We start from the raw sequence: 27,842 nt of genomic DNA, 5'->3' as shown, positions 1-27,842 counted from the left end.
TCACGAGGTCAAGAGATCCAGACCATCCTGCCCAGCATGGTGAAATCCCATCTCTAAAATACAAAAATTAGCTGGGCACGGAGGTGCGCACCTGTAGTCCCAGCTATTCGGGTGGCTGAGGCGGGAGAATCGCTTGAACCCAGGAGGCGGAGGTTGCAGGGAGCTGAGATAGTGCTACTACACTCCAGCCTGGGCGACAGAGCAAGACTCTGTCTCAAAAAACAAAACAAACACTAAAGTGTTTACTTGTGACAGGCCTGATGGTAACACACAAGAAAATTACTACCAAACCATCTCCAAAGTCAATAGTATAAACACTCTGCCCCTATGCTGGGATCCTTTTAGAAACTGTTCAAAGAGATTGAATCGAAAAGTGATACAGGCCGGGCGCAGTGGCTCACACCTGTAATCCCAGCACTTTGGGAGGCTAAGGTGGGCGGATCACCTGAGGTCAGGAGTTCGAGACTAGCCTGGCTAACATGGCGAAATGCTGCCTCTACTTAAAATACAAAAATTAGCTGGGTGTGGTGGTGTGCACCTCTAATCCCAGCTACTCAGGAGGCTGAGGCAGAAGAATCACCTGAACCAGGGAGGCGGAGGCTGCAGTGAACCGAGATTGCGCCACTGCACTCCAGCCTGGGCGATAGAACACCACACTGTCTCAAAATAAATAAATAAATAAATAAAAGGGGATTTACTTAAAAAATATATATATATAAAAATAAAAAGTGATCTGAGAAAGCCATATTGTACCCATATTGGGCACATATCCGGCCAAGCAGCACAGTTCTAGAAATTTAAGACAAAAATTCTGAGATTGGTATAGAAATACTTGCCGGTCAAAAGCATGGCCTAAGGCCTTCACACACCATAAAATCAGTGAAACTAATTGCAGTTCTTCAGCATCTGCAGAGCATTGGCTACCAGTAAGGAGTAAGTTGGGGGAGGCAAATAATTAGTGCACCCTGAGGTGACAGTTAATTCCACTAGCATACCATTTCACAGGAGATGTTATGGCATTCTACTTCGTCCCCCTACTCTGACGAATGCTGAAGCTGGCTGGAAATTTCAACCGTTAGCCAAATGTCAAATGTCCTTTGAAGAACTTTAATAAGATCCGGATCCTCCACAATCCCCTGCATAGAAAGCTCTTGGAACTCCTCTGAGCCAACATACACAGACCCAATCACATGTTATCCACACATTTCCCAAGTAGACAAATATTCTCTGAAGTATTTCTGATAACTTCTTTCACAAAGACAAAAAATATGTAAGATGCATTCCACCCAGGTCAGAATAACACACTTTCCGTTCTGAAGCACCGAACAGCAAGTGGGATTTCAAAAAAGAGTATACCCTGACCAAGTTTTATGCTCTGTTGAAGGCAGAGGCTGGAAGCTAAAAAACAGGCTTTTAAAAGCCAGCTAAAGTACAGTCTGCATTTCTCAGAAAAGTTGCCTATGGCTAAAACAGAGCACAAAATGAGAGATAAAAAAGCAAAACCACAAACCCCTGTACTGTCTGACCTGGGTATCCTCACTTAACAGATGAGGAAATTACGAGGGTAAGTAACTTGCCCTGGGCTGCAGTTTATTTGGCGTCAAAGCTGTAAGCAGATTCCTGGTCTCCTAGGTCGGAATTCAGTGAAGTTACCCCACCCATCAAACAGCTACCCCACGGAAGATGCTGTATAAAACTCTTCACTGAGGCTGTTAACATAAGGGTCCAATTATCATTCAAAGATCAGCCTGTTCGATAATAGCTCGAAAATTCCATCCATTTTACAGCAGTTACCAGAAACATCTAATCTTCGAGGGAAAAAAGGAAAAGGAGAAAATCCTAATTTTGACCTGACCCCTAACGTCCGACTAAAGGTATCAGCAGACCGTATTGGTATCCGCAACCACAGAAACCGACAATAATCCCACCCACAAGCAGAGGAAGACAGCCGCTCCTCGGCACCGCCCCCCAACTCACTAAATTCCACTCCCATTCCGGCGCCCAGGGGACAGTGCACCTCCTGCCGCAGCCTGAGAGCAATCGGCCCGATTGGCCACGCTCCTTCAAACCACCACGTTCCCCCGAAAAAGGGACGAGAGCCTCAGGTACCCAAACGAGCGCTCCCTCGCCCAGAGACCCCGGCTCGCACACCCCGCCCTGTTCCCCGCGGCGCGGGAGGAGAGGCCGCCCCACACAGGAAGTGTGTCCTGCGCCGGGACCTTGGTCCCAGCCCGCCGGTACCTGCCCTCCGCCCCCAACAGGCGAGAAGCAGCCGCGTCCACATGGCTTCAGGTGTTCACATGGCAGTAAACGGGCCCCTGCCCTCCCGGACGCCCCAGCGCGGCGCCCTCCCGCCCAGAGTCCAGCCCAGCCCCGCTGGCCTCGCCTCCAGCCCGCAGCCAAGAGGCGAGCGCGGCCCGTGCCCCCGGGGCTGCCAGGGGCCCCGAGGCAGGCGGCGCTGACTCCCCGACGCCGCCCGCTCACACTCGTCGCCTTTGCACCCAAGGCCTCGCGCGACGAGCAGGTACCTTCCCTCCGCACCCTCCGGCGAGCACCGGCGCCCAAGCTCAGCCGGATCCCCGGGCCGGCCCGAGACACCTCAGCCCTCTGACGCCAGGCCTGGCCCGGGCCCCTGCCCGCACTCTCGTGTCGGGCCGGGCAGCAACACTCCCCTCAGCACCTCAAGCCCTGGCTTGGAGTCCAGGAGGCTCAGCACTCCCAGGTTGGGTCCTGCCAGGACCTCTGCTCCCAGCCCCCCAGGCCGGACACCCCGGCCCGGCCCCAATCCCTCAGGCCCGACCCTCTCCTTGCCCCTCACGCCCGGGCGGCGGTTACCTGCTGGAGCCCCCCGCCCAGTCCCTCGGCCTCCGCCGGGGGCGGGAGGGGAGGGAGCGGTGGCGACGGCGAGCGGCGCTGCGCGGGGTGGGGGTGGGGGTGGGGGTGGCTCCGCCGCCTCCAGCTCGGGCGCCCGGGCCGGCGGCGGGGCGGGCCGGGGCCGCGGCCCCTCGAGGCTCGCTCCGGCCCGCGCGCTCGCTCCCCGGTCGGGCGCGCCTCAGGGCGGGCTCCCCTGGCGGAGGCCGCGGCCGCCTCGCAGGGGCCGAAGGCGGCTCGGCTCGGGGTTTTTTCTCTCCATTCTCCCAACACACAGGAAATAACAGAGCGTCAGGTGACGGCGTGCGGCCAATGGGGAGGCTCTGGGCCGCGGCGCGCGGGCGGGCGGGCGGGCGCGCGGCGGGGCGGGGGCGCGCGGCGGGGGCGGGGCGCTGGGGGCGGGGCCGGGCGCGCGCGTGCCCACCCGCGTGCGGCGGCGTCGAGGCCGGCGCGCGCCGGGCAGGGGCAGCGAAGACCCCCTACCCCACGGCCGGGTCGCGCGAGGTTCTCCTCCGCGGCCGCTGGGCGCAGTACGCCGCCCGCCCAGTGCCATCTTGGCCCGCGCCTCAGGGCCGTCTTGGGGGTGGCCGCGAGCCAACTTTCTGGGGAGTTGGTGGCCCGGAATCTCTCTGGATTTCTGGAGTTCCCTGGAGCCTCCAATGCCAGAATTGCGCCTCTCGCGGCCCGGGAAGCCCGCGGGCAAGGGCCCGGCCTCCTCTCGGTGACCTGTTTAGTCGGGGAGGGCGTGGGGGCGGCTCCTGCCCACCAATAGCCCTCTGGACCGGGGCCAGCCCAAGGCCTAGCTGGTCCCGCCTGGGTCCCTGGCAGTCCCCGCCCATGGGCGCCGGGTGTCCGTGGAGGAACGGCTTGGGTCCTTTCAGAGCCTCAGTTTCCACCGCGGAAAACGCGAGGAGGGAGGCCCACATACCTCACCTGTAAAATGGACGCTCCAGTTGCCTTCTGCTGCATTAAAAAGCTGCAATGCCAGGCTGACAGCGCCCAGGGTCCCGAATTAATTTGCCGATAAGGCAGAGGATTTGCGGTGCCAAGGCCTCAGCCTGTTCCCAGCCTTCCTTTGCAAACCTGATGTGTTTCTAGAGCAAAGAAAGGGCTTGACTTCTTTATAAAGAAAATCGCAATTGTAGAGCAACTACGGTGTAGATGTTGGCGCCCCCCAGGGCCATCAAAAGTGACAAGGCCAGCAAGGGTAGGATACGTTGAGAATTTGTGATCCTGCCCCTGACCTTTGACCTGGCCAAATTTTCTTCCCACTTTGGTCCTCAGTTTCCTGTGGGTGAGGAAAGTTTGGATTAGATGTCCCTAATGTTGGCTAAAATTGCCGATTCTAAATTAGGCTCCCGTCTGTCCTAGATGTTAGGGGAGTATGTGGCTTCCTCTCCTGAAGCAACCCAACCTGCAAGTCAGTTGGGATTGGAAAAGTGCTTCCAGCAGCAGATGGGGATTGACAGGAACCAAGGGTGGTCTGGAACCCAGATTTCCATATATTTGAGGTACACAGCTCCCCAGCGGGCCTGGTTTTACTTTTTGACCTTTCACCCCACCTAGCCAGAGGTGTTAATGCTTAGCCTTTTCTCAGGCTATCCAAGGAGGGTCCCAGGGTCCCAGAAAGGCCCGAGGCAGTCCTGGGCCCCTTGGCAGGAACATGTCCTTGGAGAAGACAGTGATTTCTTCTGGCTTCTGTCCAGTCTCCCATAGTGGGGGCTGGCTCCAAAGCAGGTCAGGACTATTCCTGGGGACTTGATTCCCCAACACCTCCTGCATGCCAGGCTCTTCCGGGGCAGAGCTGAACAAGCCACGAGGCCCTGCCCTTTGATTGTTCCCATTGTTCTTCTGAGTTTCATTTTCAAATTCTCAGGCCTCAGGACTTAAAAGACCAGTACCTGGCTTCTCCTGGGGTCAGGGCTGTAAAGGGAAAGGTGGAAGAGGCGCTCAGCACAGGGCTGTGTTTTCTGGACAAAAATAGGAGAATGCAGGGGAGCTTCCTGAAGACCGGTGTTGGGGGCACCCTCAATTTCTTGAGAGAATTCATGAAGAAAGGTGAATCGCTTTTCCTTAGAGTCGCCTGCCCCATCATTCCTCCATTCTTTCCCTTCCTCGTAAGCTCACTTTCGTCTCAGATGCAGGGCCCTGGGGATGGTGACAATCTGTTGCAGAGCCTCATTCGAAAGGGAAGGAATAAAGAATGCAGACGGGTAACCGGAGTCCAGGCTCTTGTCAGCTCCTGCCTCTTATAACCATGCAGCCCCCTCCCTGCCCTTTCAGACCCTGCCAGAACATTGCCCTGATGACCTCCACCTGGAAACTTCCCCAGTCCTAGGACCAGGCCAGCTGGGCCTCTTTATCCCTGAAAGCCTGCCGCTTTCTCTTTTGGTACCATTTGGAAAAAGAACGTATATGGGCATCATAGGCAATAGGAAGACGTAGGTTACTCTTGCACTGTGTGGCCTTGGACAAGTCACTTCCCCCTTTGGTTTCCTCAGCTATAAAATGAAGATAATATTATGTCACTGGACCGGGTGTGGTGGCTCACACCTATAATCCCAGCACTTTGGGAAGCTGAGGTATGAGGATTGCTTGAGGCCAGGAGTTCAAGACCAACCTGGGCAGCACAGTGAGACTCCCCCCCATCTGTATTTACTTAAAAGAAAAATAAATTTTTTTTTTTAATTACCTCACTCATAAGGTGTTGTGGGACTCTCAAGAGAGCTGCATAGGCTGGGCACATTGGCTAACGCCTATAATCCCAGCACTTTGGGAGGCCGAGGCGGGTGGATCACCTGAGGTCAGGAGTTCAAGACCAGCCTGGCCAACATGGTGAAACCTTGTCTCTACTAAAAATACAAAAATTAGCCGGGTGTGGTGGTGGGTGCCTGTAATCCCAGCTACTTGGGAGGCTGAGGCAGCAGAATCGCCTGAACGTGGGAGGCAAAGGTTGCAGTGAGCTGAGATTGCGCCATTGCACTCCAGGCTGGGCGACAAGAGCAAAACTCTGTCTCAAAAAAAAAAAAAAAAAATTCAGTGTGGTACCAGGCACTGTTAACACTAGCTGCATGTTCTATATGGACACAATAGGACACTTGAGTAGACTGAGGCTCAAAGAGTTAAATTGCTGCCCAAGATTGAAGGGTGGCAGGCACTCAATAACTGAGAGCCCCTTCCTCTGAAATCACATTAGTGTTTTCTGTTGTTCTCTCATTGTCTCAAATGCATGGATCCTGTTTTTCCTACCACACTGGGAGCTCTTTAAGGAAGGAACAGTAAAAAACAAACAAAAAAACAGTAGACCAGATTCTTCCCCCTCTCTCCTGACCCAGTCCATTCAAAAATTATTCATTGAACTGAATCAGTGTATCAATTCTATAAACAAAATTAATCCTTTGCCTCTTCCTCTGGCTCAAAGATGGCTTTTGGAAACACTGTATCACTCCTTTTATTACAAACTCCTCTGCCCTCCTCCAGGCGCCTGGGCCACTCCAGGATTACAAATGGAGCCTTCTGCCTCTAGGTCACTGATTCCACTACCATCTGTCAGCGTGGATTGATTGAGGAGACTGGCCCTGCTCGGCAGATCAGTGACTTGCGCAAAGTGAGCCGGGGTGCCTTCAGAGCAGGCGGATGTCCTTCCTCACTTGCCAGCTCTGGTGAGCAGACACACAGCCCTCACCTTTATCCTTAACCAAGCTCCAGCTCTCCTTCCTCTTGGGAGGGGCCGCCTGCTAACTCAGTCACACCAAGAGGGAGGCCTGGAATTCCTGCTCACAAGCTCAGGGCTTCATCTGCAGTCTTCCAGGAGGCAACCTACAAAAGCCTCTGGCTAACAGAGCGGGAAACTCCCCACAGCCTCCTGCTGTGCCTGTCCCCAAGCCACGCACTGTCCCCTAGCAAAGCACAAGGATACTGAGAGTGCACAAACAGCAGGGGTGGAGAGCCTCTGTGGGCACGCCCTCATTCTGTGCCCTCATTCCACAGGAGCCCCTGCTTTGTGCAAGTCTCTGAGCCCACATGGAGGGAGCATGGGGGCTCAGAACAGTTCTTTCTGGTGCAAGGTCAGAGGAGGCTCTAAAGCTATGGTGGTAGGGAGGGCTTCAAAACAGAGGACCAAAGAATACCGAGACGTAGGGGTATGGGCGAGAGCCACCCGCTGTGCCCAGGAGGACTGTGCCCAGTGCAGGGGAAAAAGATGAAGCTGCGGAGTTGGGCAAGGGTGGGATCCTGCAGGGCCTTGTAGCATTGACATGTTTGGCATGGATTTGTTTCACGGGGTCCCACATAAACTTCTGCTCTCCAGGTTTGCCCCTCACCTTGCCCTCCAGGATAGAAGTGTGGCATCCTAATCTGGGATGCATCTATCTCTCCCCCTGGACTGTGAGCATATGCAGGGCAGAGACACCTCTGCTTCTCTCGGGTCTCCGGCATCCTGTGCAGGGTAGGGCACCATGTCCATTAAAATGATGTTAGTGAGGATGATACAACCCAGAGGAATCCAGGCTTACTATGAACCAGGCACTATGCAGATTTCCCTTTGTCATCCCAGTTCTTCATATTTGCAGCAGTCTAATGAGTTTGGTACTGTTATCACTCCTGTTTTACAGATGGGGCTACGGAGGTGCAAAGAGTTTAACTTATCCCAAGTCACACAGCTTGGAAGAGGCTGAGCTGGTATTTGAACCCAGGTCTTCAGAGGCTGCACTCTTAACCACCAGGCTTCCCAGCACTCAGCAAACACTGGAAAGACAGTCAGTGGGACCAAAAGTCTGCAGGCCAAAATAGGGAAAGAATGTAAGAGGATGGCGTGGGCAGCACCAGCCTCTCCCACAGTCATATATTAAGCACTGGACACTGGGCAGCTGGGGCAGGTGGGGGGCCTCAGACTCTCAGACCCCACGCTGGGAAGACCACGGTCTGGCCAACAAGCAGCAGCTGCTGTGAATCGACTGACACATCGTCCCCACAGGTGAGCAGAGAGCCGACACCTGAGGAGAGGCCAAGAAACGGGAAGCCCGTGCAGCCCCGGGCGCACAGATCACACCCACCTGCCCGGCACTCACTGCCCCTAGTGGCTGGACTCTCACTGGGCCGGTCACGGAGCTGGGGCCAGCCTGGTCTCACCAGTGTGTGTCTTTAAATCATCCAATTCCTTCAGCTGTAAACTGGGCTGGGAGGGGCCAAGTGAGCTGCCTGCCTCAGGGGGTCCTCGCCCTTACCTGAGGGATCCCATTCACTCCTCACAACAAACCCGTGAGGCAGGGATTGTCCTGTTCATTGTACAGAGCAGGAAATGGGTCACACAGAGGTTAAGAGACTTGCCCAGGTCACACAGCTAGGAAGAGGCTAAGACTTGAACTCAGACTTCTCTCCAAAGCCCCTACAGAGTTACTTGGGACTACAAAGAGTTAACCTGAATATGAAATGATCTGACAGTCGCAGTGACAAAGGCATGCTCTAAGCGCTTTTCCTGCAGTAACTTGCTTAATCCTTACAACAACCCTATAAAGTGGGTACTGTTCTTGCCTCATTTTGCAGATGAGGAAACTGAAGCACAGAGCAGCTTGGAGGGGGCAGAGCTGAATCTGACGGGCTGCAGGGCCCCTGCGTCGCTTTGTCACAAGATGACAATAAGGAAGTTCCTTTCCTTTGGGATTATTTCTGCCTGAAAGCTCAAGACTTTTAGCCATATCATTGTCTGGGCTCCACGGGAAGGCAGTGCCACATGCTGAGGCATGCTGGGAAAAGACTTTGTTCCATCCTGTTTTGTTGACATGCTCTTCATTTTTAAGCCTGAAACCCAAGCTTCCTGCTAAGAATTCAAACCATGGAGAAAAACGCAGCCATGATAACAGCCACTACTTCCTGAGCCTCCAGTGTTCCCCGTGCTTGGGGATCCATATATGTCACTTAACCTTAGCCTTCATGGCACCAGGGCAGCCTCCATTTTCACCGCTTAAGACATGAAAGCCCAGAGTCACTTAGAAGATGCCTGAAGGTGCACAGCTGCTAAGTGATGGTGCTGGGATTTGTCCTCAGGTCCTCGAGAGTCCTGACTCTTATCTGCTGGCTCCCCACAGAGGCACGAAGTCTTGTTTGCTGGGCATTTGACAGAAATGTTTCTGCTCATCTTCTGCCACAGATTGGTCCTTCAGCATCAAGATTCCTGGACCACTTATTAATAGAAGGCACCAGGACACAGGTGCAGGGATGCAGAGCTGGATGCTGCCTTCTCAACAGGAAAAGCCAAGAAACGCAGATGCCAATGCTCAATCAACTCCGTCTCTCCCTCTAGTGACTCGGGAATAGCTGCCCCGCCACCAAGGCGATTGTCTTCTGGAAGCAGCCACGCCGTGTGAGGTTCCTCATCACTGCCCTGCATCTCCCTGCAAGCTCTCGGGGATAACTGCCAAATCAACATTTGATTCCAGGGGAGCAGAAAGCAGCAGGAGCCGTGGATTCTCCAAATCTTAACTGGTCCTCTTAACTGGAGCCACTTTGCCCTGCCCACCCATCCCAGTGGCGGATTCATTACAGTTATCCAAAGCCAGTTTTGACTTTGCTCCCCCGGCTCAGAAGTCTGTCAGTGGGTCGAGTGGCTTCATCATTCAAGTTTATTCCTATCAGCCTGGAATACAAAGCCCTGGCTTGCTTCTCCAGACCTCTCCCAGGTCTCATTCTGCCTCTCCGCCTAACTAGACAAGCTGGCTTCCTGTCCTGTGCCTTTCTGCTCCCTGCAGCAGGAATGCCCTTCCCTCCTCCCTACAGATTGAAATTATACCCTCTTTCAAGTCTTACTCAAATGCCACCTCCTCCACACTCTTACCTTAACACTTACTCATTCAACAAACATTGATAGCCCTTATGGCAAGCATTGATCCCAAGGGTCCCTGTGGTCATGAAGCTTATGGTGCCATGCAGCGGTTAGAAAAAGAATCATCACATAATCATCTGATAACAGCCATGATACAAATTAGTAAGAAAGTGTGACAGGAGCACAGCAGGTGTACAACAGGGACCCTGAGCCTTGGGGATCTAGGACATTTGAGCTGAGACCTGAAATAGGAAGTAACCACATGGTGAAGTTGGAGGAGAGCTCCAGGCAGAGGGCATGGCATGGGCAAAGGCCCTGTGGTAGGAGGGAGCAGGTAGACTTCCAGGAAGGGCACCAGGGCCTGCAGGGTAATTTAAGTGAAATGAGAAAGCTGGAGATGTAGCTGGAGCAGGACAGTACAGGCCACAAGGCTTTGCGACTTTATCCCTGGGCAAAAAGAGGAGATGATGAAGGATTCTGAGCAGAGGACACAAGCCAATATGCATTTAGACGCGATCCTGCCCTGTGGCTGAGCCTCTTCTGAGAAGTGCAGGCCCTGTGTCATGTCACCCTGAACCTCAGTCATCAGGGTTTTGAATGTGAGTTTCCATATCCCTCCTCCTAGACCAAGCTCTCAAAGGCAAGGCTGACCTCTGGTCTTCAGCTTCATCCCCATCAGCCAGGCCAGTGCCCAGCACAAGGAGCTGCTCCAAAAACATACGTGGGATAAACCAGTGACCAGGCAAGATGCTTATCAGCATTTCCCTGTGAAGGAGCAAGGCTGCCTGTGAAGCCTTCCACATTCTCTAGAAATTACAAAGTTCAAGGGTTTTAGCGAGGCCACAACTCAGGGAGCCCTTGAGAGCCAAGCTGGCATCCCACTGCTGCGCACACCCAGCCTGGGCACACAGTATGACCCTGCCCAGGCATCTGCCCATAGCCGTCAGGTGAATGACCAGAAACAGAACCGAAAGCTCTGTAAGGTGCTCTCGAGGTTACAAAGCATGTTTCACAGGAGCAGTCTCATCTGACATAGGCAGCCCTCTGAGCTGGGTAGCTACTGCTTTACAGATGAGGAAACTGAGGCCCAGGAGAGGGCGGGTCCTCAGCAAATCAAAACAAAACTCAGACTAGGACCTAACAAAAGTCCAGGCTATGAATGGCCCCCATAGGGTTAATAGAGCTTTCTAGACATTTCTTTGAAAACTACTGTAAAGTGACATATTTCCTCAGGATGTCTGTCACGCCAGCAGTGGGAGCCAACACACCAATTCTCAGAGGCTGTTCCCCCTGCACGGCAGATCCAGACGCTCAGCTCCCAGGCCCCGAGGCTGGCGGCTTAGCCCAGGGCACAGGAGGAGGCTCCCTGGGCTTGGCGCTGACTTATAGCAGGTGCTGAGGGAATGCTCAGGAGAGGCAAGGCTGATTCAAGAGGATGACAACAGAGAACGTTCCTAGAGCTCGCCCACCAGCTGGGCATGGTGCTAAGTGCATTACCTGCGTTCACCCACACCATCCTCACAACACTGTGAGTACAGTGACCATCCCATATACAGGCATGGACACTGAGGCTCAGAGCAATAAATAATTAGCCTGAGATCTAATGCAGGTGAGTGCAGAGGCCGGCTCTGAACCCACACATTGCCCTTAAGCAACCTCATGTCCTGAGCAAAGGTGAGCAGAAACATCTTGGGAAGAGGGAACCACAACTGTATCTTCTTCAGGAGCCATGATGGCGCAGGGCACCCCTTCCCCTGCCCACCTGACCACCATCATTCCCATGATCAGTATATCCTTCTGTGGGCAAATAATGACAGACATGCATGGTAACCACCCCTTTACAAGTTTTGTGCCTCCCCAGCCTCCTCCCCTAGGGCTCTCTAGGCTTCCTTTACCCGTCCTGCCTTAGACGGGCTCCCAGCATCATCTGCCTCCGTGCCTTCTTGGTAGTAGGTGGGTGTTAAAAAGAAAGGAAGGACCGGGTGCGGTGGCTCACACCTGTAATCCCAGCACTTTGGGAGGCTGAGGCGGGTGGATCACCTGAGGTCAGGAGTTCGAGACCAGCCTGGCCAACATGGTGAACCCCCATCTCTACTATAAATACAAAAAATTAGCCGAGCCTGTGGCACGCGCCTGTAATCCCAGCTACTTGGGAGGCTGAGGCTGGAGAATCACTTGAACCTGGGAGGTGAAGGTTGCAGTGAGCAGGGATTGTGCTGCTGCACTCTAGCCTGGGCAACAGAGCGACTACATCTCAATAAATATAAGAAAGGAAGGACAGAGGGCGATGTGACCTACAGCAAGCTCCCTAAGGTCCTGTAGCCTCAGCCTTTTCACCTATAGAATGGGGACATTAACATCACCCCCCCCCACCGAAGGCTGCAGGCACACAGGGCTCAATCAGTGACCATGCCTCTAAGTGAAGTTGCCGTCATTCCAGCCTCAGGCGCCCCATGATGTGGGATCATTCACCCCGTGAGCAGACAGGCTCAGGGAGGTGTGGTGCCTGCAGTCACCCAACAGCCACAGCGGAGCAAGGAGTAAGCCGCACCTGTTGAATCCCAAAGCTTCTGCTGAGGGGAGGAGGGAGAGTGAATGAGCCACTGGGGGACTCCATGGCAATCAGGCTCACAAAGCCAGGTGTGGGCTGGATGTGGCTCCCCAGCCCCGTAGACACCTCCCCAGGTGCTCCTCACAGGGGATGGGGGGTGGTGTCTATGGGCTCACGCGCCCTCTGGGGAGCTGCTACTGGGCTGGGCCCTCTCGGTTCCCCAGCCCAGACCAGGTGAGTTACTAGCGGGGACAGGAGGAGAAATGGGAAAGCTAGGCAAGAGGTCACTTATCTGTGGGCTGAGTGCAGAGTGGGAGGGAAGAAAGCATCCTTTCTGGAAAAATCAATGGGCAGATGATACCGCCCAAGTCACTACCTACATGGAAACCTTCCAAGAAAATCAAAGCAACAAGAGAATCACAGCCCCTTAGAGCAGTGGCAGACCTGAGAGGTGAACAGACCCAAGTCCGCCTCACACAGTTAGGGAAATCAAAGTCCAGGATGGTGGTCATGACTCGCTCAAGGCCCCATGGTGTGTAGGTGACTCTGCCATGTATGAGGGGCATCCAGCCCCAGGCAGCTCATTTACAGTGGTGGGTGGGCCTTTGTGGTCTCCATGCCTCACACTCCAGCCATCCACTTCCCTCTGTTCTTGCCTTTGCTAAGCAAGGGGGCTGGTTTAGCTTCACCCAGAAAATACCAAATCTCTGGGGCTCTTCCCTGCACACTTTTAGTTTCTAGGCTGCCCTGGGCCCTGCTGTGCCCCTACATGTGGCTCAGAGTGGGGAGAGACTATTAAGCTAATACATAGTTAGGCAACTAGAACACAGCCTGCAGATCTCACAGTCAGTGCTCCTAGGTCTTAGCTATTATTACCAGACATGATGACCACCTCCATTTTACAACTAGGGAAACTGAGGCTCAGATGGATTGAGTGATTAGCCCCCAGATACTAGGTGCTAGAGCCTTCACTCTCTGGAGCTGTCTTTTTTTAAGCTAACAATTATTCAGTGCCCCCTGGGAGCCAGGCTCTGGCTGGCTGCTTTGTGAGAATGATCTCATATAATCCTCACCTCAGCCCTGTGATGTAGGTATTATTATTGCCCAAGAACACAAAGACTCAGAGAGGGCAGGTAACTTCCTTGAAGCCACACAGCTAGGAAATGGCAGAGCCAGGATTGAACCCAGGCAGTCTGGCCCCAGGACGTTGGCCACCCCTCTGTGCTGCCATCTCAGTTGGGGATAGGTCTGGGGGACTAGCCATCCCAGTCTCCCACAGGAGCCTCCAGTCATCTCAGGGTCCCAGGCAGGAGGAGCTGCTCCTGAACCCTTCACCCCTTGATCGGCATCCAAACTGCTTCCCCTCCAAGTTGGTTCCAGCTCAGAATGTGGCCTGGGCTGGTCCTGAGACTCCGAATTAAAAGAAGACCCAAGTTGGTCCTTAAATTCAAGTCTGAGGCCATCTGGGAATCCCAGCACAAGGCAGCCTGAGAGAGGCTGACTTGGGAGCAGCTAGAACAAGCCAGCTTTGCAAGAACCTGAAAACAGGTCCAAAGTGCTAAGACACAGGCACATCTAGAAGGCGAGTTTGCAGTAACAGCGGTGTCCATGTGGCAGTGTCATCAGGTCAAGTTCTCCCTTCCTCCAGAAGTGGCTCCCCCAGCCAGCAAAACAAGGGTCCCACTTCCACTGTCACCGCCTCTCCCCACTGGTCCCTTCCAACGGCTTCAGCCACACAGTGCAACCCACCTCTTACACCCTGGATGCGCTGTTCTTGGACTTCCCTCTGATGGTACACCCTCTCCTGCCTTAGCATGGCAAACTCCTACTCACTATTCAAGGCCTTCAAATGCCACCTCCTCTGTGAAGCCTCTCTTGATTTCCCTGTCAGAATTCACAGGGGAACTCAGGGAAAAGATTTCTGTGGGGAAAAAACCCCCTTGGGGTGAGTTTGCCCAAAGGAAGTGAGCCCATCACACCATCTAGGACATGGGGAGAGGGCAGCTGTTCCATCCTGGTGGTCCCACTTTCTGGGGGAATCTGAGTCTGGGTCTGCTCCTCTGAGCTCTAGGCACAGGGCTCCTCTATGCCCAGCTCTGGGCAGGTGCCAGGAGTGCAGAGGGGAGGCCTTAAATGTCCCTGTACCCAAGGATGGTCACCCAGGCTCTGCACCCAAAGGCTTAACAGGGAGACAGACCCACCTCTGTGTGGTCAGGACTGTGAGAGGGCACAGAAAGTGGGCCAGGCACAGGACCGGAGTCCACCTGAGAGGAGGACAGGGAAAGCTTCCTGGAGGAAGTGAATTGAGACCAGAAGACTTGACCAGAAAAGAGAAGATGGTGAGGTCAGGTGAGGGACCAGCTCCAGGGAAAGGGAGACTGGAAGGAGAGCCACAGCCTTCCCCTGACCCTCCACCTGTAGATGGTTCCTGCCCTGGCTTCTCAGCTTAGAACACACAGTCTCTGCTGGGGCCTGAGCTACGGCCTGGCCCTGGTAAAACTCACTCCACCACGCATTCTCTGGAGGCCTGCTGTAAACACACTGACCACCTGCGTCCATGTCACTGCACCTGTCTGAGCCCTGTGGCAGCGCAGAGACTCGTACCATGGCCGCTTCCTGGCCCAGGGCAGGCTCAAGCTCCCTTGCCCTCATGGGCCTGTCAGAGGAGTCAAAGTCCAGGAGGCTGTGCCAACAGCCCCTGGCTGCAGAGCTGTTTGCCAACCTCCAGGCCAGCACTGTAGCCGGGGGAGTGCCCGGCCCTGGCCTTCATTCTGCAAAGCCCCATCCCAGCCTCCGTCCCAGGTTCTCTGTTTCTGGTTACGCTTGGGAAGCAGCTGCGGGCAGAAGTAGCCTTCAGAGACTCAGGCTGCCCAGGTTAAGAGAACGACGGAACCGTGACTCTGGCTGGGGCAGAGACCTGGGAGGGAGGTCAGGGAGCTGGGACAGTGCCTAGGGGTTGGGACAGCTGCCCAGTTCTCCTCCGGGGTGAGCTGAGGAGGGGCTGCCATGCCTGGGAGGAGGGGGCCGGCTTCTCCTGCCTTGCCGGCCTGTCTCCAGCTCTTCACTGTAAAATAAATGGAAGACGCACACGCCAAATAGAAAAAAAGGGAGGGCCAAATAAAGCCCCATGCCGCCCCACACGGGCTCCCTCCGTGGGTCTGGGCCAGGGCCTCGGCCTGGGTTACTTGCTGCTGCTTTTCCCGGGAAACCACTGGTGCCAAATTTGCATTTACCACAAACAGAGACAACACAATGTCATAATCCTTCTCCTGTCATTCTCCGCTCTCTTCCTCCTCCCACCTCAGACACACACACGCTAACACAAAATGACGGCTCCCTCGACAGCCTGAATGAGCAAAGCCCTCGATCTGCCTCTTCATTGTTGGCGTTTCTCTCGGCCCTCGCTCCGTGCCCATCGCCCAACTCGCAGCAGACCACCCACTGCCCCTCCTTTGTCCCGCATCACCGCTGACAAATGGCCTGCTGGAGGTGGAAGAACATGCCTGGAAATAGTGGAGGGGGGCAGAGGGAGCAGCCAGCCCCCGCCCCCCGCCGCTCTGCACCCTCACACCCGGGCTGGCCACGCAGGGCGGCTGCATCTGGACCAGAAGGGACGGGGGCGGGCATTCGGCCCCTGGGACTGTGACCCGGGGCCCTGCCCTTCACGCCCCTGCTGCTGCCGCGCTCCCCGAGCAGCCCCCTCGGGCCCCTCCTCTCCCGGCCACCCTCCTGGGCACTGCTCTGAACATCCCCCGCCTCCCCGCCCTCCATCGCTCTTTATGGCAGTTTCAAAGCTACAGCCGCCACTCGAGCAGCTGCGGCCTTTGATGGGGACAAGGCAGTAAAGGCCGCCCGGGAGGCCCCTGCCCAGCCCTGCCCTGGCCCGGCGCGGCTCCTGCCCGCCCCCGGGGAGCCTCGGGCCAGGGCAGCGCGGTGCGGCGGAGCACCCGGCGGGCACGCCTCGCACGCCAGAGCAAACTTTCACGACCGCGGAAGAGGCATCGCGCACACCGTTACCTTTGCAGCCGCATCCTTCCCTGGCCCTTGCCCCAGACCCCCTGCCAGCCCGGCGACCACCGGGGAGGAAAACAACTCCTGAGCCGAGGCGGGGGAGGAGGGGAAAGGAAAAAAAGGAGAAGAAAAAGGAAAGGGGGGCAGTTTCTCGGCTCTCAGCCTCCTCGCGGCTCCTCCTGCCCAAGCCGGCAAGTGAAGTCACAGGGCCGGGGCGGTGACATCAGCTGAGCCTCTGACATCACGGCCCCTGCCGATCTCACCTCTGCAGGGTGGAGATGGAGGAGCAGCAGGGAGGAGGGATGGATGGATGGAGGAGGGAGGGGAGCACCCGATCCCTCCGTCGCCTTCAACTGCGGAGAGCGTGTGCCAGTGTGGAGGGGGGCAGGGGAGGGGCGGGCTCATCTGAAGAGTATGTCTTATCTCTATAGATAGGGGCGATTATGTGTCTATTTATAATTGGCCCCAGAGTGAATGGCTTAAAAGGGGCCAACGCCCACCACAGGTGAGAACCGCAGCTCACTGCTGTGCTTGGAGACTGTGGGGTAGAGGCAAGTGCGACCATTCATAGAGCACCTACTGTGTGCTGGGGACTTGCACCCAGCACCTTAGGTGGTGGTCATGAGGACCAGAGAGGGCTGCATTTTACCTGGCAAGGCTCAGAAAGGGAAGGGCATATCTGAGCTGCAAAGCAGGAAGGTGAGTTGGGATGTGAGGCCAGCAAAACGGCCCAGAGCCTGAAGGGCTGGTTGGGCAGCTCCAGGGCTTTTTAAAGCCTTCATAGACCACTGAAGTGAGCCCAGGCTGCCCCCTACAAAGGTGAGCTTGGAAAGGGCAGGGCATGGCAGTCCCAACCACCCTTTGTCCCAAGTCCCATCTCAGAGAGGCCACAGCAAGAGGAGGCCTGGCTTGGGGTCCTGGCTCTGGTTCTCTGTGTATGGCAGCCGCATTCGTTCTGAGGGGCTGAGCACCTACTACCTGCAAGCCCAGCACAGGCACTCCACACCCCCCTTCCTACCCCACAGCAATGCCTGAGAGGTAAGCACCAATGCCCCGTGTCAAGATGGGGAAACCAAGGCCCAGGAAGCATTGGGACAGAACAGAGACCCAAATGGCCAGTGCCTAGACTTGGGGCCATGGCCAGATCCTTGGCCTGAGCCGCCTACTCCATCGCTATTCAAGTCATCCTTGGCCTGGTGGGCCTTTCCCCGTCCAGTGTTCCAGCTTCTGCCCTCCAGTGAGAGGCCATGCACTTCACTCTGCCATGCTCGCTTCAGCCCGAGGCTCCTGGCCCAGGGCCTCTCCAGGCCCTGCTCTGCCTACTCCACGGCAGCACTCTTCCCCTCTTCCCTGGTGCCATGGGGCAGCTGGGCTGCTGACCACTGGCTGCCCCAAATTTGGCACATGCCTGCCACTAAGCTTCTGTGCCTGGCATCTGGTGAGGGCCTACTAAGCGCCAGGTCCTGGTTATCTCATTTCATCCTTTCCATATCTAGGATGTCAGGGTTACAGGTAAGGACACAAGGCAGCTCCCACTGACGATAAAGTACTTCCATTCCTCCTGGCCTTTCCCAAATCCTGAGCTAGTGTTCCCACCTCGGTCCTTGGGACCCCCACTGGGCAATGCCCTAGTCCCTACCCCTACCAAGGGCTGGGTCTGCACTTAACACCTAACATGGTACAGAATCCACACGAGGCACTCAGTAAACCCTTCTAGATAAACTGACTACTCAAAGATTACAACTGGAAATGCCAATGAAGAAACCTAGAACAAACACCTTCATTCTGTTCTTTTTTTTTTTTTTTTTTTAATTTTTTTGCAGGGACAGGGTCTCACTATGTTGCCCAGGCTGGTCTCGAACTCATGGGCTCAAGTGATCCTCCCACCTCAGCCTTCCAAAGTGCTAGGATTAAAGGCATGAGCCACTGCATCCAGTTCTTTAAACAAACCATGCTCTCTCTTGCCTCCGGGCCTTTGCACAAGCTGTTCCCTCTCCTCCCCCTACTCCCACCACTTCCTGCATTACATGAGGGTCTCGACTTAGACCTCACTTCGTCAGAGAAGCCTTACCCCCAAGTCCAAGTCAAATGCCACTTTCTTTGCTTTTCTCTCATAGCAGCTCATATGCTGTGTCCTGGAAGGCAGGAAGAAATGGTGGAAAGGGGTAGGGACTCTGAGGCTAACTGCTCAAGTTCAAATCCTGGCTCCCCAACTTGCTCACTGGGTGACTGTAGACAAGCCACTGACCCCTCTGAGCCTGCCCCACCCTATGTGAAGCTGACAGCATAACAGCAGTGTCCCTTCAGAGGGTCTCAGCACAGGGCAGACCCTCGAAAGACCCTAGCAGAACTGTACCTGCCCCCTCCCAGTGGGGCTCTGAGATTGGCCAAGGACATGGGTCTGTTATCCTCTGCCCCTTGTCCTCTGACCCACACAGTGCATACTCAAGAAATATGCCCTGAGAAACCTAGGCAAGGTTGACTGAAACAGTGAATTGAAGAACTGCAATTCAATTTGGCAGGCACCGACATCAGGCTGTCTGGTTTTAAATCCTGGCTCCACCACTTCCTTCCTGTGTGACCTTGAGCAAGTTCCTTCTCAGAGCCACACATGCTCCACCTGTAAAACGGGGATAAGAATAGGACCTACCTTATAAGGTTGCTGTAAGATTACATGAGATAAGAGATGCAAAATGCTTACAGCGGCGTGGCCTCTCCAAGCAGGAGCCGATCCCAGTTAGCGGCCAGCATGATTACTTTATCTGATCAGGGTCTGCAAGGTGTCCAGAGGACAGAGCACAGTCTGAGAGAGATGTTCTGTGGCAGTGGGAAGAAAATGAGCTTCAGGGGATCAGAGACTAGGCTCCAAATAAGCTTGCCAAGCCTCAGTTTCCTCCTTTGAAGCAGGGTAACACTCTTTATGTCACTGAGATTTTGAGTGGGTAATTTCAGACAAGGAGTGCAAATGTGCCTCCTCACGCCAGGCCAGGCACTTCACAGATAAGGAATAGACGTGGGTTCCTGTCAGTCCCTTGAACCATGGAGGACATGTGTGCACAATTATTCAATAACTTCTCACAAACACCCTAACATGAGTGAGGTGGGATCCCAGGCCAGGAGCAAAAGATGCAGAGAGGGGCCTTGAAAGGAGTACAGCTGGGAGTTGGCATCAGGAAAGGCTTCCTGGAGGAGGAGGTATGTAAGCTGGATCAGAATGGCTGGGGGGAAGGGAGGAGGGGGCAAAAAAATAGGAGGGTATGGGCACCCAACCCCCGAAACAAAAAGGCACATTTCCAAGGCGGCAACTCCCAGGCACATTTGGGTAGAGAGGACACGTTGCCTCTATTTGGGAGCACAGGTTTTTGGGAGCATGGTGGCTGAGCTAGAGGGCTCAGGGAGCAACATGCCTTTGTTCTGGGTACATTATTGTTGGGGATGAAGGTCAACAAAGAAACCAGAACATCTGAGCTGGAAGGAATGCTGAAATCATCTAGTTCAACCATTTCACAGATGAGCAAACTGAGGCCCAGAGAACTGAACTGAGCTACCCAAAGTCACACCACTAACAAAGAGCAGAGCTAGAGTTCCACTCCAGGCTGTCTAGCTCTAGAGCCTAGGCTTTTAACCAACATACTCTACTGCATCTCATCATAGCACAGATCCATCCCATCATGTATGCATGCATTCACTCAAGCAGGGCTGTGTGAGCTCTTACTGTTCCCGGCACTGAGAAGTCAGCAGTGAAAACATAGCCGAAGGAGCCCCACCTGCCTCTCCCTGACCCCTGTCAGCTTGCACTGTGCCCAGCTGTTTCAGAGCTCAGTTGATCCTCCTGAAAAGCCCGGTTTCAAATTTAGCTGCTCAAGACCACAGACCATTCTACTGCTGGAAAACCACAAACCAACCCCCTTTCAAAGGCCATTACATTGCTTGCATGGGAAAGGGAGAGTAAAGACAATTGATCCAGTATCCATTTCTGGGCATGGTGAGTTGCATGGAAGTCTAAAGCCTCACTAGCCAAAAAGAAAAGAAAAGAAATGTCCTGCAAATCAGATTTGGAAATGTTCAACCCACAGGGCGTGAAGCAATTGAGTGAAAAAGTGCAATGGTTGAATTCCTTCACCATAAGAGCTTTCGGCAAGTCCAGCACCCTGGGCAAAGAGGAGGCAGGCCAGTTGTATGTGCTGGACACCCTTCAGAAGGCCCTCTTGCACTCCCAGTAGAACAGGATCTTTTCCTGTTAAGAGAGCAGAGTGCTGGCCTGGCATGGTGGCTCACTCTTGTAATCCCAGTACTCTGGGAGGCCAACGTGGGTGGATTACTTGAGGCCAGGAGTTCAAGACCAGCCTGGCCAACACAGTAAAACCCCGTCTCTACTAAAAATACAAAAATTAGCCAGGCATGGCCAGGCACGGTGGCTCACGCCTGTAATCCCAGCACGTTGGGAGGCCAAGGCAGGCAGATCATGAGGTCAGGAAATCGAGACCATCCTGGCCAACATGGTGAAATCCTGTCTCTACCAAAATACAAAAAATTAGCTGGGCATGGTGGCGCGTGCCTGTAGACCCAGCTACTCGGGAGGCTGAGGCAAAAGAATTGCATGAACCAAGGAGGCGGAGGTTGCAGTAAGCCGAGATCGCACCACTGTACTCTAGCCTGGTGACAGAGCAAGACTCCATCTCAGAAAACAAAACAAAACAAAAAAATAGCTGGGCATGGTGGCGTGCTTCCCAGCTACTCGTGAGATTGAGGTGGGAGAATCACTTGAACCTGGGAGGGAGGCAGAGGTTGCAGTGAGCCGAGATTATGCCACTGTACTCCAGTCTGGGCAACAAGCTGTATTTTTGAGACCCCCATATCAAAAAAAAAAAAAAAAAAAAAAAGAGAGAGAGAGAGCAGAGTGTCTGCTCTGTTCCTTGCCCATTACACTGTTCCACCCCAAAAGGCTGGCACAACGTTCCCATTCTACAGATAAGGAAACCGAGGCCCAGAGAAAGAAAGACTTGCCCAAGGTCAGTGCAGGTCTGGCTGGCTCCAAAGACCACAATCCTCCCTCCACACCGCCACTTTGGTGCAACCCTGGGCAGGCCTCATTCCTTCTCTGCACCTCAGTTTCCTTGCCTTTAAGTGAAGACACTGGGGAAGATCAGGAGGCTCCTTTCCAGCCCTGGCATTCAGTGCTTCCATCCAGTGAAGCAGTCAGGCTGCGGCCGATGACTGGGAGGAAGGCCAAACCAACAGATGTTCCCCGACTCACATCACCACCAGTTTCACCTGGTCTCCACTGCTGCCCTAAGTTAGACTACAAAACAGCCCCAGAAGAGCAGATCTTAAAACAGTCACCTGCCTTTCTCACTTTGATCTCCACTTCAGGGAAGTGCGGTATTTTTACACCCATTTTACAGATGGGGCCACCAGCACTCTCTCCCGGCCACCACATCCCAACGACACACTCTGGGAGGTTCCGAACACCAGATCTGCCATTGTTCAAAGAGTAGAGACAAAGCAAGAGGAACTGGTGGCTGCTGAACTCAGGTTCTTTGTAGAATTATTAACAATAATCTTTAACATCTGCATAGCACAGAGCCACTCTTGGCTGTGCAAAATGCTCACAGCCTGTTTCCTCCTCCATGAAGTGGGAAAAACAATAGTGACTTTCCCTGAGACGGCAGGGTAGGAATGATGCATCCTGTCTACAGATGAAGAAACTGAGGCCCCAAAAGGTGGTTTGAAGCGTGCGGTGAAGCTACAACCCCAATGTGGGTCTGTGACCCTGAACGTAGGCCACTAAAGGGAGAGAAAGGTCTGAGATAGGTGTCAGATGGGCTGAGCTTCTGAACCACACACACTTTTATCTGCTGGCAGTCTGCCGATGGCTGCAAATAAGGGATGATCTGCCCACCTGGGGCCACCAGGAGCCTGCAGCCTGCCCCGGGCACAGCTGCCACCCTGGCAGACCCCCAAAGAGACCCCCAAAGAATTGCTCTGCTCCCGAGCTTTTTTCCCATTCCAAACATGCCAGAGCCCTGCGGACCCCGGAGGCTGCTACTTAGCGCCAGATTAATCACACCGAATTCTCCATCCAGATATTGCGTGCAGGCCGAACTCCCACCGCTAATCGCCGTAATATTCTCCTCGGCGTGTGCAGGCGGCCGGGGCGATGTTCCAGGAATATTAATTCTCCACAGCCGGCTCACTCCCGCCGCACGCATGCGCCCCCTGCACCGCCGACTGCTGCTTGGGGAGCCGGGGTCAGCCAGGGGGACAGGGGCCAGCAGGAGGCAGGGCTGGGCCCCAACCCTCACTAGGGGCCAGGGCCAGAGGTGGGCCAGAGCCTACAGGAGGGCCTGCCCCCTTCATCCTCTCTCCTCCCAGTCCTTACCCCAAGTACCATGCCCTAGGATGTGCAGGAGGCTCCGGGCCCCCGAGAAGCGGCTCAGCACAGGCCGTCTGATGTCCTCTCAACACAGCAGAGCTCCGAGGAACTGGCAGCCAGGGTCTAGCTAATCCCAGCCAAAACGTGTGTGTGTGTGCACGCGCGCGCACACACACACACAGAATGAGAATCTTTCAGAATCTTTCATCTGCTCAAAATATAAAAACCCCAGTGAAGGGAGGCTAGGTCAGCTGTGGGTGTGACCAGGCCATGGAGAGGGCGGGCTGGTGGCAGGTGGGAGGCCTCTGCTCCTGACCTTTGCTTAGCACAGGCAGGGGACCCTCTCCCCACAGTGTGGCCTGTGATATTAGAGCCAAGGGCAGGCTGGGAGGGAAAGGCTTCTGGTTTCTGGAGGGTACCAGAGGAGAAGGAGTGCACGCCCCTCAGCCCACTGGCTCTGGCTGCAGCATACACTGCTGGGCCTGCCCAGCATTGGTTGCTGGGCTACATTAGGCCTGGGGAAGAGGCTGGGATGAGGTGCTAGCCTGTACCCGGAGGCAATTCAAGGACGAGGTCAGCCTCCCAGAGCACACAGGGGCCTTGGGGCAGGCCTCCTGACCATCCTGGCCCACTGAAGCCCCTAGAACAGTGCTGGGAAGACTCACATCTTCAGGGGCTTTGCAAAGCACTCCCTCTTACCTTACCTCCATACAACCTCAGTACGACCATGAGAGGCAGCTTGAAGATGCCCACTTACAAATAAGGAAACTGAGGCATGGAGAGGTGAAGTAAGTGGTCCAGCCAGATCCGTCCCCAGGCTGCCAGGATCGGAACCCTCTCCTCTGGACAGTGAAGCCTCACTCCATGCCCCGTCCCTTCCGTCTCTGAGACTCTATCTCCTCTTCTCTGAACATTTTAAGGTCCTCCCAGTCCCCACAAACTGCCCAACAAACACAACCATTTATTGAGTGCCTCCTATGTGCCAGGGATCCAGAAATGCATGATGTTACTCAAGAAGCTCACAGTCTGGTGGGAAGGAAAATAAGTAAACCGATGACCACAGTCCAGCCTGAGCCCCAGGGGAGGGGCCCTCCCCACAGCCTTGGGGTCAGAGAGGGCTTCCAGGAGGAGGCATTCCCTGAGGAGAGGGCAGTGTGTGGAGGGGCAGGAGGAGGGGATCTCCATACTAGAGTCTCAACCAGAGTAGTCAGATGTGTGTCCTGAGCCCGCCGGAGGTCACAGGCCTCAGGTCTGTCCCTCGGCAAAGCAGTTGGACAGTCTGGACAATGACTCCTGGGGCGGCAGCAGCAGTGCCTGTGGTGGGACTGCCTCTGGGAGACGTCATCTGCCAAGAGAGCAGTTTTCCTGATGGCACATGCAGCAAAGGCAGCCCCTGCGTGGGGAATCAGAAGAGAGCAAGAAGGGTGTGGCTGAGAGCGTGACAGATGGGGCGCTGGGCAGGGCTGCTGTGGATCCAGGTGGATACTGACCCAGCTGCCTGGCCTAGCCTAGGCCGGGCAAAGGTGGGGTCCTGGGGCCACAAGGTGCCTAAGAGGGGCCTCTTGAGCCAGGGTCTCCTGATTCTGGTCCACAGCACAGGTACCCACAAAGACAGCCCAGCAAGCAGAAGGGCTAGTGTGAGGGTGTGGGGCTCCGCCCAATTCCTTTCCAGCACAGATTGAGAGCATAGAAGTTGAAACCACAGATGTGAGGGAGGGAGGTCAGGCCCCTGGCTCCACGGCCCTCCCTGACAACAGCCAGCACCTGTTGTCTCCTGCCCCTGTGGACCTGAGGTGTCTGACCTGGGTAAAAGCAGGCACCTCTCACATACCACCCCTCGCATGAGTCCCATGAGCACTAATGGGGCCTTACTCCCATTTCTTAGATAAAGAAACTTAGCACAGCACCCATAGGCCCTCCCGTCATGCTGGGCTCTCTGTCCATAGTCTTACAGAGTATGGGTGAGGGTCAGCACCCCCAATTTTGCAAGAAGAAAGCTCACCCAGGTCCCACGGCAGTAGTAGGCAATATCTTACAGTTCCCAGGGTTGGGCCTGGGTGTTCCATGTCCTGATCCTCTGAGGCCCCAGTGCTAAAGTCAGGCCACGTGCACCAGGTCAAGGATGCCACAGAAGGAGCCCTTTCTGGCCTCATCCTGCCCTGCGGTCCCCAAGCACGGTTCTGTGCTCTGGACTCACTTGACAGATGAGGAATCTGAGGCAGAGCTGGGACTCAGCTAGGACCCAGCAGATACACTGAGGATATGGACGTAACTAGGGCTCAGCCCGGCCCTCAATGAGGTAACGTCCTGTGTGTCAACTGTAACCAAGGTAGGTTGTGAGATGCCAGAAGAGTGGGCAGCACAGTGGCCTGGATAAATCCCAGAAAGCATCCCAGAAGAGCAGGTGTTTGAGCAGGAACTTGGAGGACAAGGAGGCCTGTTTGAACTGCAAAGCAGCACGCACCTGGGACACAGGACCCCACGGTTAGGGAGACAAGGCTCAGATTGGACTATCAGGCCTCTCTGCTCCCGGTAAGCCCCTCTGTGCCTCCAGGGCCAGCCGAGCACTAGCCCCGGCCCAGGAGAATCTACTGAATGACCGGGTCTCAGCATGAGTGGCATAGACACATGGCTGGTGAGACCTTTCCACTGTCCCCAGCGCTGGATTCTAGATCCCACATCCGCCTCCCACTCTTCCCTGCCCACCAGGAATGGTGGGGTTTGAATTTCAGGAGCCGGGCCTTATAGGCAGGGCAGAAAGGCCAGGGAGTGGGGCCCAGCTCTGGGGCAAGGCAGGGCAGGATACAAAGCCCTGGGGCCAGCTTCCAGCAGGAGGCCTCCTGGCCAGGCCCAAGCCCAGGAAGAGGCCAAGTGTCCTTCCCTGGCACCTTCCCTAAAAGATTCAATAGTGTAGTGTTGGCCCCCCAGCCCCTCGAACAGGGGAAAGATCCAGGGCCAGACCCAGCTTCTCTACTCCTGGCTGACTCTGAGCAAACTGCCGCCGTGCTCCAGCCTCAGTGTGCTCATCTGAAACAGGGGCTGGACGCACCTGTCTTGCAAGGTTATTGCCAGGATTCACAGTATTGTCCCTAGGTGAGTGCCAAACAAAAAGGGCAAAGGTCAGCTCATTCTCTAGGGCTAGGCATTCAGACAGACCCAGGGGAACAAAACCAGGTGCTTTCCTGGAGGCAGGAATTCCCATTTGGCCTCCTTTATCTTGCATGACTACCCGGGGAGGGTGGTTCTCATTCCACAAATGAGAGTCTGAGGGCAGCAGGGTGAGGAGACTCCGCCAAGGACACAGAGCTCCCAATCTCAGGTGTCCCTGCCTGACTCTGTAAGGGGGTGTCTTTAGGCAATGGGAAGGGGAGGGTAGGGAGGAGGCCTGGGGCACCTTAACCAGCCCACTGACCAACCTTAGCCTAAGGGCAGGCCTGGGGAGGCAAGATGCTTAGCCCCCAGCTCAGAGTAAGAAAAGAACGCCCTCAGGCTGTGCACGGTGGCTCAGGCCTGTAATCCCAGCACTTTGGGAGGCCAAGGTGGGAGGATCACGAGGTCAGGAATTCGAGACCAGCCTGACCAACATGGTAAAACCCTGTCTCTATTAAAAATACAAAAACTAGCCAGGTGTGGTGGTACGAGCCTGTAATCCCAGCTACTCGGGAGGCTAAGACAGGAGAATCGCTTGAAGCCGGGAGCCGAAGGTTGCAGTGAGGGGAGACTGTGCCACAGCACTCCACCCTGGGTGACAGAGGGAGACTCTGTCTCAAAGAACGACCTCAGCAGCCCGTCTCTCCATTTGGGCTCTGGCAGGGGCTTGTTTTGAAAGCCAGGAGCTGACAGAGCCCTAGGACAGGAGCCAGGAAGAGCCTGGGAAGTGGGAACATCCCCGCAGGGCCAGCCTCACAGTGGGGAATCCCCCCTCCCCACACACACACCCGCCAGCCCGCTCCACTCAGGTCACATCCCGCCACTGCGCCTGCAGTGCGGTGCATTAATAGAGCACAAACACTGCGTGCACTGCACTGGCAGGCACCTGCCAATCTCAGCCCGCGACCCCGCCCCAGCCCCCTCTCCCGGAGGACAGATAATTCTCTTGCTCTCCCAGCCTGACAAAATAACTAATGCTAACTCAATAAAGTCCCCCTTGAAGGTTTTTAATTACCAGACTGTGCTGAAGACTAAAGACTCCAGGAGCGGGAGGGAGGCCAGGGGAGGCTGCTGGGGGTCGGCATGGCAGAGGCAGGGAAGTCACTGACAAGCTTTGCTCCCAGGCGAGCAGGTTGGGAAAAGGCCCTCCCTCCCAACTCCGGGAGAGGGCAGGGCCAGGCTGTTGCTGTCCAGGGTGCTGGGCCCAGCGGTCACAGGGATTTAGGACTCACATTTGCAACAGCGGCCACTGATGGAGGCCAGGTTAGGCTCCTGGCAGGGAGTAGATGGAGATTATCTTGTTTAAGCCTCACAGCCAACCACAAAGTAGACGCTGATGTCCCCACTCTACAGACGAGGACAATGAGGTTCAGAGGTGGGCAGTGGCTTGCTGTAGTCACACACCAGGCCTGGACTGTCCAATTGCAGCAGGTGCAGGCAGAGTGCCTGGCAGCCTGCGGAGGGGAATACACACCGGTGTTGTGGTTGGATGGAGGGCCCTGGGGGACAGGGATGGCCTTCAGATAGGGTCCAAAGGTGCTTGATGGCTTGTGTACAGGGAGACATGCTGGCGCTGGCCAGATCGAGGCTGCCCCAGGAGACCTATGTGCTGCCTAGAAGGCAGGGGCCACCTGGCTGGGCCCATCTGGAACACCACCAGACTTGGGCAAGGGACCTGAAAAGCCGGTGATGAACCCCCTGCCACTGAGGGAGATGACGGCGCCGGGGGAAGCACAGCAGGAGAGGGAGTGACACAGTCTGGCCCCTAAGCCTCCTAACCCTAGCCCAGGCCCTTTCTCCTTGATGGAGAGAAAAGACAGTAACATTTGAGGTGGAGTACACAGCTGTCCCTGCATCACAGCTACCCCGAACTCCTCTCCTGCTGCAGCCTCCCCACCCTCTCTGAGCCGGCCCTACCCTGTCAGCCCCATTCACTCCACACTCCCCACTGCTGGGCTGCCTTCTGGTCCTTCCCACCTGGCAAGCCTGCTGCTGCCTCGGAGCCTCTGCCCTGGCTGTTCCCCTCCCTGAGATGCTCCTCCCTTATGTTTTCATACAACCAG

The 27,842-nt window shown here is 55.3% G+C and overlaps 2 protein-coding genes and 1 pseudogene across 42 annotated transcripts in view; 1 reads left to right on the top strand and 2 right to left on the bottom strand.

Moving 5' to 3' along the window:
• LOC126964033 (nascent polypeptide-associated complex subunit alpha, muscle-specific form-like) overlaps window positions 1–6,910 on the top strand; it is a 40,772-nt pseudogene extending 33,862 nt beyond the window's left edge.
• NDUFA6 (NADH:ubiquinone oxidoreductase subunit A6) overlaps window positions 1–27,842 on the bottom strand; it is a 321,526-nt gene that overhangs the window by 178,313 nt on the left and 115,371 nt on the right. The window contains exon 1 of one of the 39 annotated variants that reach the window (XM_050806063.1): window positions 27,120–27,123. The exons of 31 other annotated variants lie outside the window; for them this stretch is intronic. The gene's annotated coding sequence lies outside the window, so the exon portion shown is untranslated. Of the gene's footprint in view, window positions 1–1,964; window positions 1,969–2,422; window positions 2,427–9,189; window positions 9,194–12,056; window positions 12,061–18,667; window positions 18,672–21,103; window positions 21,108–25,549; window positions 25,555–27,119; window positions 27,124–27,842 lie in introns of those variants that run through there. 7 more of the 39 variants (XM_050806048.1, XM_050806041.1, XM_050806061.1 and 4 more) reach the window with 7 other exon arrangements.
• Window positions 1–27,842, bottom strand: part of TCF20 (transcription factor 20) — a 185,598-nt gene that overhangs the window by 110,605 nt on the left and 47,151 nt on the right. The window contains exon 1 of one of the 3 annotated variants that reach the window (XM_050805803.1): window positions 2,836–3,156. The exons of 1 other annotated variant lie outside the window; for it this stretch is intronic. The gene's annotated coding sequence lies outside the window, so the exon portion shown is untranslated. Of the gene's footprint in view, window positions 1–2,835; window positions 3,157–27,842 lie in introns of those variants that run through there. One more of the 3 variants, XM_050805800.1, reaches the window with a different exon arrangement.

This window comes from Macaca thibetana, chromosome 10 (assembly GCF_024542745.1).
Source record: "Macaca thibetana thibetana isolate TM-01 chromosome 10, ASM2454274v1, whole genome shotgun sequence".
Lineage (NCBI taxonomy): Eukaryota > Metazoa > Chordata > Mammalia > Primates > Cercopithecidae > Macaca > Macaca thibetana.
Note: the sequence above shows the minus strand (reverse complement) of the source record. Positions and strands in the feature narration are given on the sequence as shown.